Source organism: Ranitomeya imitator, chromosome 4 (genome assembly GCF_032444005.1).
Source record: "Ranitomeya imitator isolate aRanImi1 chromosome 4, aRanImi1.pri, whole genome shotgun sequence".
Lineage (NCBI taxonomy): Eukaryota > Metazoa > Chordata > Amphibia > Anura > Dendrobatidae > Ranitomeya > Ranitomeya imitator.
Window position 1 is genome coordinate 240692034 of NC_091285.1, and position 16801 is coordinate 240708834.

At 42.4% G+C, this 16801-nt stretch overlaps 1 protein-coding gene across 1 annotated transcript in view; it reads right to left on the reverse strand.

Moving 5' to 3' along the window:
* Positions 1–16801, reverse strand: part of LOC138674484 (dynein axonemal heavy chain 3-like) — a 3367401-nt gene that overhangs the window by 1306881 nt on the left and 2043719 nt on the right. The window lies entirely within an intron of this gene.

Genomic DNA, 16801 nt, shown 5'->3' on the forward strand with positions numbered 1-16801 from the left:
CCTGTACTATTAAATGTACAAAGTGATAATACACACATGACAGAAGTAAAACCATAATATATTACATGGATAAAAAGTGCCTTAAGGATGGTAAAAAGGATCAGAAATCCAACGGTGTGCAGTGCCCAAGAAATGAACCAGTCTGAAGAAATCAGCTCATTAGTAACACATAGAAGCCGCAAGCAGCCGCCGGAATAATAAATGCAATGAGGTGACACAGAGTCACCAATAGTAAGCATATATAAATGCAACACTTACCGCAAGTAAGAAGGGCAGAGAAACACACTGGACTGGGACCAGGATCAGGACAGAAACCCCCGACGCGCGTTTTGCTCTTGTTGTTACCGCTTTCTCAAGGGGAACTAATTAATTTTAACTGGTATGATTGGAGTTGGCTCTGTGCCATCCTAGAAAATAAGCTAGTAGCATTGGTTTATTCCCCGCTCCCTAATGAAGACACAATGAGCTAGACATTTATGTGTATGAATGGGTTAATTTGGTTGAAAAGCTGCTGTGATGACACAGCATTTAATCTTAATTATCCAGATGTCTATTTTCAGCAAGCCAAGAGGCATTGACTGTTATCTAAATGCTGACTTTTGAATGTATGTGTTTATTCTTTGGTTGGTCAAGAAAACAGACTTTTGTTCGTATAAACCTGCTATATTGCCTTTTAAGTTGACATTTATTGCAACATATTGTGCTGTTATCCTGGATGACCAGGATACAAGGTAATTGAACAATGATGTTTGATGATATGTTAATTATACATTGTCCAGGCCAGCTTGTTTGTTCACTTGCAAACATTTAATGATAAACTATAAAATATCAAACAATGCGGGTTTTCCTCATCACCCCTTCCCCTTGACCTGTGTATAATGGCTTGAAGGACAACAGTTTTGAACTATAAAAATGGGATATGATTCTGTAAAAAGACAATCAAGAGATCCACAGAAATAGAGATTCTGTACAAAACCACAGCCAGGAACACTGTACAGGATCGCTGCCAGATCATTGCTCCATCACGAGGGAGACAGATTTGACATTCTAAAGGATGCCAGCTTAATGTACCACGGCCCCGGCTGAAAGAATACAGATGTGCAGCATTGACCATATCACTAAACCCATGGATATGTTTAGGGAAGTCAGGATTTGGACCCACTGGTCACCTGAGCCCTATGGATACATTTGGGAAAGTCAGGATTGGGACCCTCTGGTCACCTGGTTTTATGGAGATGTTCAGAGAAACCAGGTTGTTACCCTCCGGTCACCTGGGTTTGTACCTCAATGGACTGTCAGGTCCCTTAGCTTGCCATTACCTCCTCTATGTGCGCTGTGCTTGCCACAGGTGGAAGAAGTTAGAAGCTCTGGAAGTTGCAGCTGTTTTTAATCAGCAGAAGGGTGAATTTTGCACCATCTTGAGTATTTTGCTGGGACTGTTCTTTGTGTTACTTGCCTGTTTTGTGATTCAATAAAGTATTGTCACACAGTTTTACCCTCACCCTGTGCTGTCTGAGTAGTATTATGCCTATGGTATTAGGAGAGTGGGCAGTCGGTTGGATGATCCGTGGTCCATGCAATTTCAGCTAGTGGACTAGAGCACCTGCTGACTCCTCATTTCTCCATAGCTGCCATCTGAATGATCATTCAGCTGACAGTTAACTAAAGTGTATAGCAACTTTTACTTATGCATTGTTGTAAGACACTACTGTGTGGCCCTGTCTTTATCTGGCTATATATAATAAGGATTTTTTTACTTTACAATTCAGCCATTCTTCAAAGGTAATACACTGCAAATTTACTCTGTATGCTGTGCGAGAGTTTTACTATCATTGCATTTCTTTGTTTCATTATTCATTGGAAGGTAATAATCTCTTGTTGTTAAAGGTATCCTCAATTTCTGAGTTGTAACGATGACAGCTAAATGACACCCTTATTTCTACACTAAAAGCGACTTGTAAGAGCAGTACACTCATTCTGTTGATGTGTTTAATGCCTTTGTGTGCCATAATATTTCTGTACAAATAAACTGCAAGGCCTCACTAGAAGCAATTTTTCTGAACAAACTGGAAGACAAAAGTCTCTTAGGATGGGAATAAAACTGTATTATTTATGAGCTTACAAACATTAACAATCTTGCAGAATATGTGAAACTTTTGAACAGTGTTGCGATTACATAATGGATTATGAGACAGTGCGACTTGTGTTATACCAGTAAAACACTGACATATCAGATATTTTATATAAAGCTATATTCCTTCACGCCGCTAAAGATTGCAAATAAAGATGCAAAATCTATTGTTACTGATTAATATACACCTAATGTGTATATATATATATATATATATATATGTATATATATATATATATATATATATACATGTGTGTATCTGTGTACAGTGCTGAGTAAATGCTTCACGCAGATGGAAGAGAGATGCTGCAACCTAAGAATGCTTCAAGGAGAATCAGTATTTGGCATGACCACCTTGCTGTCAAAATAGTTTCAAAGCATCAATTCTAAGTATGCTTGTACAGAAGTTTTGAAAGAATTCGTCAAGGAGGTTAATCAAAACATCTTGGAGAGCTAACCACAGATCTTCTGTATTTATGGGCTTGGACAAATTCTTTTGTCTCATTATGTAATCCAAAGAAAAAAGGGGTTTGGTACCATGTTAGCCAGTTGAAAAAATAATGCTCTCAGAGTGAAAAATAATCTTTTAGTTATGTTACCATTTAATGGCTAACAAAAATAAAATAAATAATGTTACAAAGCAAGCTTTCGAGACTTTTTCGGTTCCTTCCTCAGATATGGTATAAGAAATTTGCTGAAGAAACAATACATTAATACGCAAACAAACAGCAAAAAAAGAGGGGCATGGTATAATAAATGAACCTTTGATTAAACAAACAAACTGAGCTCAGAGACTGAATCCTTAGTTGGATTAGGTTAGTGGTGTGAAAGTTGGATAGTCGCAATATCCAAGTAAGATCAAAGGACTGGTGCTCTCAACTTCTTTAAAATGTATGATCTGTTTGCCCATGATGAAACAACTGAGAAAGAAGTTGTACAGCTACTAAAAATAAAATACACAGAAGCTTTAAAATAATAAAACAAATATTACTGCTTATCTTACTGAGTCCCTGCAATTTTTGTTCCAATGCTGTTTGGGAACCTTATCAATCTTTATACTTCCAATTTGGCCCTAATTGGTGATCAACACTTAACTGTTGAGGTCAGTGATTGGCTGCAGGGGTCACATGCCTGTCTGAGCTGCATTGGAAATACAAAGAATATAAGGGGACCAGGGATGCATAGGGAAAGGAGCTGCAACAAATCACAGTAAGTTTACATTATTTTAGTATATTTAAAAATTGCTTAATTTTAACCCCTTCACGTATTTTTATGTCATATCTTGTGTCCTTGACATTGATGCGGGCTCCAGCGCTGAACCCACATCTTTCCTTGCACATGACAGCTGATTTAGTCAGCTGTCATGTGCCTTTAACAGTCGCGGGTGGATCAGAGCTCCACCCTTGGCTGCTAACTAGTTATAACCCTCTGTCAATCTCTGTCAGTGGGAGTTAACACGCTCTGCCATGTCATTTCACCCGTCCACATCCCTGTCACGATATCGCGCAGGGCTGATAGGTTGTCATGATAGTTGTGGGTCTGACTGAGACCAACATGACAGTCATTACGATACTGCTGTGAATGCCTGCTCATGGCATTCACAGGAGATTGTGATAATGCTATGTATAGCACAAGCAATCTGATAATTGTAACTTCAAGGGGATTAAGGAGACTATTGAAGTCAGTATTTTTTTTAATATAAACCCCTCACAAATGATCAAATCACCTCCCTTTTCCCCATTAAAATTAAAACAATAAAAAATACACATATTTGGCATCATTGAGTTCATAAATGTCCCATCTAACAAAATATAAAATAAATTAATCAGACCAGTAAACAGCTTCATGAAAGAAAAATCAAAATACAAGAATTATGTTTGTTGACTACCACAACGTTCCAAAAAATGCAATTAGAGGCGAGAAGAACATTGAATCTACACTAAAATGTTATTACCCCTGGATGTAGCATTTCAATGCGAAACACGCATCTGGTGTGGTGGGCCCCTAGACATCTAATTTAAAGGTAATAATCTCCTGTGCAATGTAACACTTTTTGTCTATGTATATATGTGTACACCTGTTGTATTATGACTAGCAATATAATGTTAATACTGTAATCACAGATAACTTTTAAGATGGTATACCCGTGAGTGGCATATTTGAACAGTATTACCAGACTTCTCAGTTTTTATACTTAAATAAGACATTGATATTGCTATGTATGTAATAATTTGATATACATTTGTATACATAGTTCTTTCTATATCGTATATGTTGTTTTAACTGTGTACAGGGTATCTAATTAACATTCATATGTTTATGTTCTGGCATACCCACCATTTGCCTCTTCTGTGATGTTTTACATACAGTGGGGCAAAAAAGTATTTAGTCAGTCAGCAATAGTGCAAGTTCCACCACTTAAAAAGATGAGAGGCGTCTGTAATTTACATCATAGGTAGACCTCAACTATGGGAGACAAACTGAGAAAAAAAAATCCAGAAAATCACATTGTCTGTTTTTTTATCACTTTATTTGCGTATTATGGTGGAAAATAAGTATTTGGTCAGAAACAAACAATCAAGATTTCTGGCTCTCACAGACCTGTAACTTCTTCTTTAAGAGTCTCCTCTTTCCTCCACTCATTACCTGTAGTAATGGCACCTGTTTAAACTTGTTATCAGTATAAAAAGACACCTGTGCACACCCTCAAACAGTCTGACTCCAAACTCCACTATGGTGAAGACCAAAGAGCTGTCAAAGGACACCAGAAACAAAATTGTAGCCCTGCACCAGGCTGGGAAGACTGAATCTGCAATAGCCAACCAGCTTGGAGTGAAGAAATCAACAGTGGGAGCAATAATTAGAAAATGGAAGACATACAAGACCACTGATAATCTCCCTCGATCTGGGGCTCCACGCAAAATCCCACCCTGTGGGGTCAGAATGATCACAAGAACGGTGAGCAAAAATCCCAGAACCACGTGGGGGGACCTAGTGAATGAACTGCAGAGAGCTGGGACCAATGTAACAAGGCCTACCATAAGTAACACACTACGCCACCATGGACTCAGATCCTGCAGTGCCAGACGTGTCCCACTGCTTAAGCCAGTAGATGTCCGGTCCCGTCTGAAGTTTGCTAGAGAGCATTTGGATGATCCAGAGGAGTTTTGGGAGAATGTCCTATGGTCTGATGAAACCAACTGGAACTGTTTGGTAGAAACACAACTTGTCGTGTTTGGAGGAAAAAGAATACTGAGTTGCATCCATCAAACACCATACCTACTGTAAAGCATGGTGGTGGAAACATCATGCTTTGGGGCTGTTTCTCTGCAAAGGGGCCAGGACGACTGATCCGGGTACATGAAAGAATGAATGGGGCCATGTATCGTGAGATTTTGAGTGCAAACCTCCTTCCATCAGCAAGGGCATTGAAGATGAAACGTGGCTGGGTCTTTCAACATGACAATGATCCAAAGCACACCGCCAGGGCAACGAAGGAGTGGCTTCGTAAGAAGCATTTCAAGGTCCTGGAGTGGCCTAGCCAGTCTCCAGATCTCAACCCTATAGAAAACCTTTGGAGGGAGTTGAAAGTCCGTGTTGCCAAGCGAAAAGCCAAAAACATCACTGCTCTAGAGGAGATCTGCATGGAGGAATGGGCCAACATACCAACAACAGTGTGTGGCAACCTTGTGAAGACTTACAGAAAACGTTTGACCTCTGTCATTGCCAACAAAGGATATATTACAAAGTATTGAGATGAAATTTTGTTTCTGACCAAATACTTATTTTCCACCATAATACGCAAATAAAATGATAAAAAAACAGACAATGTGATTTTCTGGATTTTTTTTTCTCAGTTTGTCTCCCATAGTTGAGGTCTACCTATGATGTAAATTACAGACGCCTCTCATCTTTTTAAGTGGTGGAACTTGCACTATTGCTGAGTGACTAAATACTTTTTTGCCCCACTGTATATATGTATATATGTATATATATATATATATATATATATATATATATATATACATATATATGTAAAACATCACATTTGTTTCTTGGCTTTATATACTGTATATAGTGGCTTCCGATGTATTTATACCTCTCCCCTTGGCTTTTTACCTATTTTGTTACATTACGACCTGCGTTTAACTAGTTTTATAGTCTGATTTGTGTTTGATTGATCAGCGCTAAATAGTCTAAGTTGGTGAAGTAAAGTGAGAAAAATATAGGCATAAATTAAATTTATGCTATCAAATAACTAAAAATTGGCATATGAATATATATTCACCCTTTTTGTAACAAAACCCCTACAAATTACATTCATAAGTCACATGCTTAGTGAAAAGAAGTCTGCCTGTGTGCAATTTAAGTGTCAAATGGTCTGTCTGTATATATACACTTTTTCTGAAAGGCCACAGAGGCTGCAACACCATTAAGTAAGAGACACAAATAACCAAACAACACCATGAATATCAAGAAAATTTCCAAACAAGTCAGGGACAACGTTGTTAGTCAACAACAACAACAAGTCAGTGTTGGGCTATAAAAAAATCCCAATCTCTAAAGATCCCCTTAATCCCCATCAAATCAATTATCATCAAATGGAAGGAACATGGAAAACTCATGGAGACTTATGCAAAACGACATGCAGCTGTAATTGATGCAAAAAGAGGCTCTACAAAGTACTGACTTTGGGGGGGTGAATTGTTTTGCACATTGACGGTTTCAATTATGTTATTCTATTTGATGTTTGCGCCACAATAAAAAGAAAACAAAAAAATAAGCCCTCACCCAGCCCCAGATCTCGAATATGGAAACAATACAATTTTTGAAATTTTTTTTCACCACTGAAATAAAAATGAACCTATATATGTTTGGTATTTGCATTCTCAAACTGATCTGGGAAATCATATTGCCAGGTCAGTTAACTTTATAGTGAACATGGTAAATAAAAAAATCCCCCCCAAAATTGTGGAATTGTGCTGTTTTTGCAATTTCATTGCCCGTGGAATTTTTAAAATAATTTTCCAGTACATTATATGGTAACATCAATGGTGCCATTCAAAAGTGCAACTAGTTCCACAAAAACCAAGCCTTCATATGGCTAATTTGACGAAAATATAAAAAAGTTATGGCTCTTGGAAGAAAGGGAGAAAAAAGGAAAATGAAAATAAGGAAAATGGTCATGTTGTAACGGGGTCAAAAAATGTATTTCAGGGCTGAACTGCCTCTGACAAGCATGCTTAGTAACTAAATATTTTTACAACTGATAATAGCAGATTGAGGAATTGTGCTAGTATGAGATAAAGGTCCTTTCTGTGCCACCTTCAATTATTGTTAATAAGACAGAGATTGGATATGGGTTGTATTAGAGCTCTCTGTAAGGGCAAGGGTTTTTGCAAGGGTTGCTTCTTCCGGGGGTGGAAGAAGCAACCCTTGCAAAATGGCGCTCGTCTGGTGAGGGGATCTCTAGCACCAGTCGATTCCATTGCACAGCTTCACAGCACCAGTCTCATAGCAGGTACTTGACTGTCCATTTTTAGTGTCTTTGATATACAAATAGTCCTGCTCCTTTATGATGAACTACTGGTACATTTGAAATTATGAATTTAGTCTTTATGGCTTATAATGCATAAGCACCTTATACTTTTTGCACCTAATTTTCAGGCCTTTGTCCTCTTCCATCTTTTCCTATAGGTGGTTATTTAACCCCTTACCGGCATCGGACGTACTATACCGTCCGATGCCGGCTCCCCTGCTTTGATGCAGGGCTCCGCGGTGAGCCCGCACCAAAGCCGGGACATGTCAGCTGTTTTGAACAGCTGACATGTGCCCGTAATAGGCGCGGGCAGAATCGCGATCTGCCCGCACCTATTAACTAGTTAAATGCCGCTGTCAAACGCAGACAGCGGCATTTAACTACCGCTTCCGGCCGGGCGGCCGGAAATGACGTCATCGCCGACCCCTGTCACATGATCGGGGGTCGGCGATGCTTGTGAATGGTAACCATAGAGGTCCTTGAGACCTCTATGGTTACTGATTGCCCGTCGCTGTGAGCGCCACCCTGTGGTCGGCGCTCACAGCACACGTGCAATTCTGCTACATAGCAGCGATCAGCAGATCGTGCTATGCCTGCTTCTAGCCTCTCATGGAGGCTATTGAAGCATGGCAAAAGTAAAAAAAAAAAGTTTAAAAAAATGTGAAAAAAATAAAAAAAACATAAAAGTTTAAATCACCCCCCTTTCGCCCCAATCAAAATAAATCAATAAAAAAAATATCAAATCTACGCATATTTGGTATCGCCGCGCTCAGAATCGCCCGATCTATCAATTAAAAAAAAGTATTAACCTGATCGCTAAACAGCGTAGCGGGAAAAAAATTCGAAACGCCAGAATTACGTTTTTTTGGTCGCCGCGACATTGCATTAAAATGCAATAACGGGCGATCAAAAGAACGTATCTGCACCGAAATGCTATCATTAAAAATGTCATCTCAACCGACCCCAGATCACGAAAAATGGAGACGCTACGAGTATCGGAAAATGGCGCAATTTTTTTTTTTTTTTTAGCAAAGTTTGGAATTTTTTTTCACCACTTAGATAAAAAATAACCTGGTCATGTTTGGTGTCTATGAACTCGTAATGACCTGGAGAATCATAATGGCAGGTCAGTTTTAGCATTTAGTGAACCTAGCAAAAAAGCCAAACAAAAAACAAGTGTGGGATTGCACTTTTTTTGCAATTTCACCGCACTTGGAATTTTTTTTCTGTTTTCTAGTACACGACATGCTAAAACCAATGATGTCGTTCAAAAGTACAACTAGTCCCGCAAAAAATAAGCCCTCACATGGCCAAATTGACGGAAAAATAAAAAAGTTATGGCTCTGGGAAGGAGGGGAGCGAAAAACGAACACGGAAAAATGAAAAATCCCCTGGTCATGAAGGGGTTAATATTGCTTTTTGCAAAACTTGGCATACATAGCAACATTTTAGTGCTTGCTAAGTCTTCCCCCTTGTCTTTTTCTCCCCTCTCCCTCCACTTTTCTTTACAGTCCTGTCCCACCACCTCTTTTTCTATATAAATGGTGATTGTATTATATCATATTCCTTTTCACTGTGCACTTTATTATTAGTGGGTGCTTTCCTGAAACGGAAAGTACTTGCAAGCAGCATAATACAAAGAATAGCTGGTTTACCCAGAATCCCTTGCAGTAGGCGGAGCTATGCAAATCATCTCTTTCCACCCCAGTCTAATCCACAGCGCTTGGAACCGCCAAGCGTGCAATGCTGCGGATTAGTTTCTAAATTTACACAGCCAACCAATTCCTACCTGTGGACACGTGTTTCGGGCTTTAGGCCCTCATCAGCACAGGGCTGGAATTGGTTGGCTGTATGGAGTGGGGCTCGGTGAGCAAGCGATACACACATGCTAGCCACCTTAGGGAGAGACCCAAGTTGGGCTAAATGTAGCGGGACGAAAGAGACCGAAAAGCCCTCTACTTAAAGGAAATACATAGTGGGTGCTTTCCTGAAACGGAAAGTACTTGCAAGCAGCATAATACAAAGAATAGCTGGTTTACCCAGAATCCCTTGCAGTAGGCGGAGCTATGCAAATCATCTCTTTCCACCCCAGTCTAATCCACAGCGCTTGGAACCGCCAAGCGTGCAATGCTGCGGATTAGTTTCTAAATTTACACAGCCAACCAATTCCTACCTGTGGACACGTGTTTCGGGCTTTAGGCCCTCATCAGCACAGGGCTGGAATTGGTTGGCTGTATGGAGTGGGGCTCGGTGAGCAAGCGATACACACATGCTAGCCACCTTAGGGAGAGACCCAAGTTGGGCTAAATGTAGCGGGACGAAAGAGACCGAAAAGCCCTCTACTTAAAGGAAATACATAGTGGGTGCTTTCCTGAAACGGAAAGTACTTGCAAGCAGCATAATACAAAGAATAGCTGGTTTACCCAGAATCCCTTGCAGTAGGCGGAGCTATGCAAATCATCTCTTTCCACCCCAGTCTAATCCACAGCGCTTGGAACCGCCAAGCGTGCAATGCTGCGGATTAGTTTCTAAATTTACACAGCCAACCAATTCCTACCTGTGGACACGTGTTTCGGGCTTTAGGCCCTCATCAGCACAGGGCTGGAATTGGTTGGCTGTATGGAGTGGGGCTCGGTGAGCAAGCGATACACACATGCTAGCCACCTTAGGGAGAGACCCAAGTTGGGCTAAATGTAGCGGGACGAAAGAGACCGAAAAGCCCTCTACTTAAAGGAAATACATAGTGGGTGCTTTCCTGAAACGGAAAGTACTTGCAAGCAGCATAATACAAAGAATAGCTGGTTTACCCAGAATCCCTTGCAGTAGGCGGAGCTATGCAAATCATCTCTTTCCACCCCAGTCTAATCCACAGCGCTTGGAACCGCCAAGCGTGCAATGCTGCGGATTAGTTTCTAAATTTACACAGCCAACCAATTCCTACCTGTGGACACGTGTTTCGGGCTTTAGGCCCTCATCAGCACAGGGCTGGAATTGGTTGGCTGTATGGAGTGGGGCTCGGTGAGCAAGCGATACACACATGCTAGCCACCTTAGGGAGAGACCCAAGTTGGGCTAAATGTAGCGGGACGAAAGAGACCGAAAAGCCCTCTACTTAAAGGAAATACATAGTGGGTGCTTTCCTGAAACGGAAAGTACTTGCAAGCAGCATAATACAAAGAATAGCTGGTTTACCCAGAATCCCTTGCAGTAGGCGGAGCTATGCAAATCATCTCTTTCCACCCCAGTCTAATCCACAGCGCTTGGAACCGCCAAGCGTGCAATGCTGCGGATTAGTTTCTAAATTTACACAGCCAACCAATTCCTACCTGTGGACACGTGTTTCGGGCTTTAGGCCCTCATCAGCACAGGGCTGGAATTGGTTGGCTGTATGGAGTGGGGCTCGGTGAGCAAGCGATACACACATGCTAGCCACCTTAGGGAGAGACCCAAGTTGGGCTAAATGTAGCGGGACGAAAGAGACCGAAAAGCCCTCTACTTAAAGGAAATACATAGTGGGTGCTTTCCTGAAACGGAAAGTACTTGCAAGCAGCATAATACAAAGAATAGCTGGTTTACCCAGAATCCCTTGCAGTAGGCGGAGCTATGCAAATCATCTCTTTCCACCCCAGTCTAATCCACAGCGCTTGGAACCGCCAAGCGTGCAATGCTGCGGATTAGTTTCTAAATTTACACAGCCAACCAATTCCTACCTGTGGACACGTGTTTCGGGCTTTAGGCCCTCATCAGCACAGGGCTGGAATTGGTTGGCTGTATGGAGTGGGGCTCGGTGAGCAAGCGATACACACATGCTAGCCACCTTAGGGAGAGACCCAAGTTGGGCTAAATGTAGCGGGACGAAAGAGACCGAAAAGCCCTCTACTTAAAGGAAATACATAGTGGGTGCTTTCCTGAAACGGAAAGTACTTGCAAGCAGCATAATACAAAGAATAGCTGGTTTACCCAGAATCCCTTGCAGTAGGCGGAGCTATGCAAATCATCTCTTTCCACCCCAGTCTAATCCACAGCGCTTGGAACCGCCAAGCGTGCAATGCTGCGGATTAGTTTCTAAATTTACACAGCCAACCAATTCCTACCTGTGGACACGTGTTTCGGGCTTTAGGCCCTCATCAGCACAGGGCTGGAATTGGTTGGCTGTATGGAGTGGGGCTCGGTGAGCAAGCGATACACACATGCTAGCCACCTTAGGGAGAGACCCAAGTTGGGCTAAATGTAGCGGGACGAAAGAGACCGAAAAGCCCTCTACTTAAAGGAAATACATAGTGGGTGCTTTCCTGAAACGGAAAGTACTTGCAAGCAGCATAATACAAAGAATAGCTGGTTTACCCAGAATCCCTTGCAGTAGGCGGAGCTATGCAAATCATCTCTTTCCACCCCAGTCTAATCCACAGCGCTTGGAACCGCCAAGCGTGCAATGCTGCGGATTAGTTTCTAAATTTACACAGCCAACCAATTCCTACCTGTGGACACGTGTTTCGGGCTTTAGGCCCTCATCAGCACAGGGCTGGAATTGGTTGGCTGTATGGAGTGGGGCTCGGTGAGCAAGCGATACACACATGCTAGCCACCTTAGGGAGAGACCCAAGTTGGGCTAAATGTAGCGGGACGAAAGAGACCGAAAAGCCCTCTACTTAAAGGAAATACATAGTGGGTGCTTTCCTGAAACGGAAAGTACTTGCAAGCAGCATAATACAAAGAATAGCTGGTTTACCCAGAATCCCTTGCAGTAGGCGGAGCTATGCAAATCATCTCTTTCCACCCCAGTCTAATCCACAGCGCTTGGAACCGCCAAGCGTGCAATGCTGCGGATTAGTTTCTAAATTTACACAGCCAACCAATTCCTACCTGTGGACACGTGTTTCGGGCTTTAGGCCCTCATCAGCACAGGGCTGGAATTGGTTGGCTGTATGGAGTGGGGCTCGGTGAGCAAGCGATACACACATGCTAGCCACCTTAGGGAGAGACCCAAGTTGGGCTAAATGTAGCGGGACGAAAGAGACCGAAAAGCCCTCTACTTAAAGGAAATACATAGTGGGTGCTTTCCTGAAACGGAAAGTACTTGCAAGCAGCATAATACAAAGAATAGCTGGTTTACCCAGAATCCCTTGCAGTAGGCGGAGCTATGCAAATCATCTCTTTCCACCCCAGTCTAATCCACAGCGCTTGGAACCGCCAAGCGTGCAATGCTGCGGATTAGTTTCTAAATTTACACAGCCAACCAATTCCTACCTGTGGACACGTGTTTCGGGCTTTAGGCCCTCATCAGCACAGGGCTGGAATTGGTTGGCTGTATGGAGTGGGGCTCGGTGAGCAAGCGATACACACATGCTAGCCACCTTAGGGAGAGACCCAAGTTGGGCTAAATGTAGCGGGACGAAAGAGACCGAAAAGCCCTCTACTTAAAGGAAATACATAGTGGGTGCTTTCCTGAAACGGAAAGTACTTGCAAGCAGCATAATACAAAGAATAGCTGGTTTACCCAGAATCCCTTGCAGTAGGCGGAGCTATGCAAATCATCTCTTTCCACCCCAGTCTAATCCACAGCGCTTGGAACCGCCAAGCGTGCAATGCTGCGGATTAGTTTCTAAATTTACACAGCCAACCAATTCCTACCTGTGGACACGTGTTTCGGGCTTTAGGCCCTCATCAGCACAGGGCTGGAATTGGTTGGCTGTATGGAGTGGGGCTCGGTGAGCAAGCGATACACACATGCTAGCCACCTTAGGGAGAGACCCAAGTTGGGCTAAATGTAGCGGGACGAAAGAGACCGAAAAGCCCTCTACTTAAAGGAAATACATAGTGGGTGCTTTCCTGAAACGGAAAGTACTTGCAAGCAGCATAATACAAAGAATAGCTGGTTTACCCAGAATCCCTTGCAGTAGGCGGAGCTATGCAAATCATCTCTTTCCACCCCAGTCTAATCCACAGCGCTTGGAACCGCCAAGCGTGCAATGCTGCGGATTAGTTTCTAAATTTACACAGCCAACCAATACCTACCTAATCCGCAGCATTGCACGCTTGGCGGTTCCAAGCGCTGTGGATTAGACTGGGGTGGAAAGAGATGATTTGCATAGCTCCGCCTACTGCAAGGGATTCTGGGTAAACCAGCTATTCTTTGTATTATGCTGCTTGCAAGTACTTTCCGTTTCAGGAAAGCACCCACTATGTATTTCCTTTAAGTAGAGGGCTTTTCGGTCTCTTTCGTCCCGCTACATTTAGCCCAACTTGGGTCTCTCCCTAAGGTGGCTAGCATGTGTGTATCGCTTGCTCACCGAGCCCCACTCCATACAGCCAACCAATTCCAGCCCTGTGCTGATGAGGGCCTAAAGCCCGAAACACGTGTCCACAGGTAGGAATTGGTTGGCTGTGTAAATTTAGAAACTAATCCGCAGCATTGCACGCTTGGCGGTTCCAAGCGCTGTGGATTAGACTGGGGTGGAAAGAGATGATTTGCATAGCTCCGCCTACTGCAAGGGATTCTGGGTAAACCAGCTATTCTTTGTATTATGCTGCTTGCAAGTACTTTCCGTTTCAGGAAAGCACCCACTATGTATTTCCTTTAAGTAGAGGGCTTTTCGGTCTCTTTCGTCCCGCTACATTTAGCCCAACTTGGGTCTCTCCCTAAGGTGGCTAGCATGTGTGTATCACTTTATTATTGGCATTTATTAATATTATCCTCTGCTGCTGCTTCCATTCCCCACCATTATGGAGGCCCCTTTTTTGCTCTGTCTTTTTAACTTGTTTTTTGTATTATTGTAATTTATTTAATATATTATTTTATTAACACATTGCTTTCTATCACTTCGTATCTATGCGGCAGCCACCACAATTGACCATGTGGATTATACACTGTGTGCAGAATTATTAAGCAAGTTGTATTTTGATCACATGATACTTTTTATACATGTTGTCCTACTCCAAGCTGTTCAGGGTTGAGAGCCAACTACCAATTAAGTAAATCAGGTGATGTGCATCTCTGTAATGAGGAGCGGTGTTGTCTAATGACATCAAAACCCTATATAAGGTGTGCTTAATTATTAGGCAACTTCCTTTCCTTTCTCAAAATGGGTCAGAAGAGACATTTGAAGGGCTCTGAAAAGTCCAAAATTGTGAGATGTCTTGCAGAAGGATGCAGCAGTCTTCAAATTGCCAAACTTTTGAAGCGTGATCACTGAACAATCAAGCGTTTCATGTCAAATAGCCAACAGGGTTGCAAGAAGCGTGTTGGGCAAAAAAGACGCAAAATAACTGTCCATGAATTGAGCAAAATCAAGCATAAAGCTGCCAAGATGCCATTTGCCACCAGTGTTGCCATATTTCAGAGCTGCAATGTTACTGGAGTAACAAAAAGCACTAGGTGTGCGCCACTCAGGGACATGGCCAAGGTAAGCAAGGCTGAAAAACGACCAGCTTTGAACAAGAAGCATAAGATAGAACGTCAAGACTGAGCCAAGAAATATCTTAAGACTGATTTTTCAAAGGTTTTATGGACTGATAAAATGAGAGTGACTCTTGATGGACCAGATGGATGGGCCAGAGGCTGGATCAGTAAAGGGCAGAGAGCACCACTCTGACTCAGACGCCAACAAGGTGGAGGTGGGGTACTGGTATGGGCTGGTATCATCAAAGATGAACTTGTGGGACCTTTTCGGGTTGAGGATGGAGTGAAGATCAACTCCCAGACCTACTGCCAGTTTCGGGAAGACAACTTCCTCAAACAGTGGTACAGGAAGAAGTCGGTATCGTTCAAGAAAAACATGATTTTCATGCAGGACAATGCTCCATCACATGCCTCCAACTACTCCACAGTGTGGTTGGCCAGTAAAGTTCTCAAAGAAGAAAAAATAATGACATGGCCCCCTTGTTCACCTGATCTGAACCCCATAGAGAACCTGTGGTCCCTCATAAAATGTGAGATCTACAGGGAGGGAAAACAGTACACCTCTCGGACCAGTGTCTGGGAGGCTGTGGTGGCTGCTGCACGCAATGTTCATTGTAAACAGATCAAGCAACTGACAATCTATGGATGGAAGGCTGTTGAGTGTCATCATAAAGAAAGGTGGCTATATTGGTCACTAATTTTTGGGGGTTTTGTTTTTGCATGTCAGAAATGTTTATTTCTAAATTTTGTGCAATTATATTGGTTTACCTGGTGAAAATAAACAAGTGAGATGGGAATATATTTGGTTTTTATTAAGTTACCTAATAATTCTGCACAGTAATAGTTACCTGCACAAACAGATATCCTCCTAAGATAGCCAAATCTAAAAAAAAAAACACTTCAACGTCCAAAAATATTAAGCTTTGATATTTATGAGTCTTTTGGGTTGATTGAGAACATAGTTGTTGATCAATAATAAAAATAATCCTCTAAAATACAACTTTCCTAATAATTCTGCACACAGTATATATTATTGAAGTGTTCTTAGCCTTTTTCTAATTAGGACTATGGGAATAAATAATCAGAATGGTGACTGAAAAGGCACTTCTGCCCTCCATGACTGAATACCGAATGCTGTTTATTTTCTCCACACTGCATTAGGTTACATGCAGACACCGGGCAGCATAATAGCTGCTGTTAACCTGCAGATTAACCACATATCTGCAGGATATCAGCATTATTCTAGGTGACAGGTTCCATATTCTGCTGCAGCTTCCCGCTCCAACCTGTGACTCCAGGGCCCATAAGACACTTGAATAACATCCCCTGTCAGCCAATCACAGATGTGCTTATACAGCAAAGTCTTTGATTGGCTAATAGGCAATGAGGCACAAATGTCCCTGTGTGCAGTGCCTATAACTCAATAAAGCTGTATCAAGGGGCAATCTGGAGATCCCCCTTACAGAGATCAGAACATCACTCATCTGTGCATCTTCTCACACTCTCACACAGATCAAAAGCACTGGCACAGGCAGGTGTCAGCAGCAGAGGGAATCACAGCGTGAGGCTCAACGTGTCCAAATACTTCCCTCCCCGCAGCATCTCTGTATAGATAAGACCAAAGGCCGCCTCAACACTAACAGGCGAGGACAAGTGTCTTCTCTAACATAGTCTTGTGTAGCGTGCAGCAGAACGAGTCCCTGCCTCTCTTGTTAGCGCTGATGCTGCCGTCAA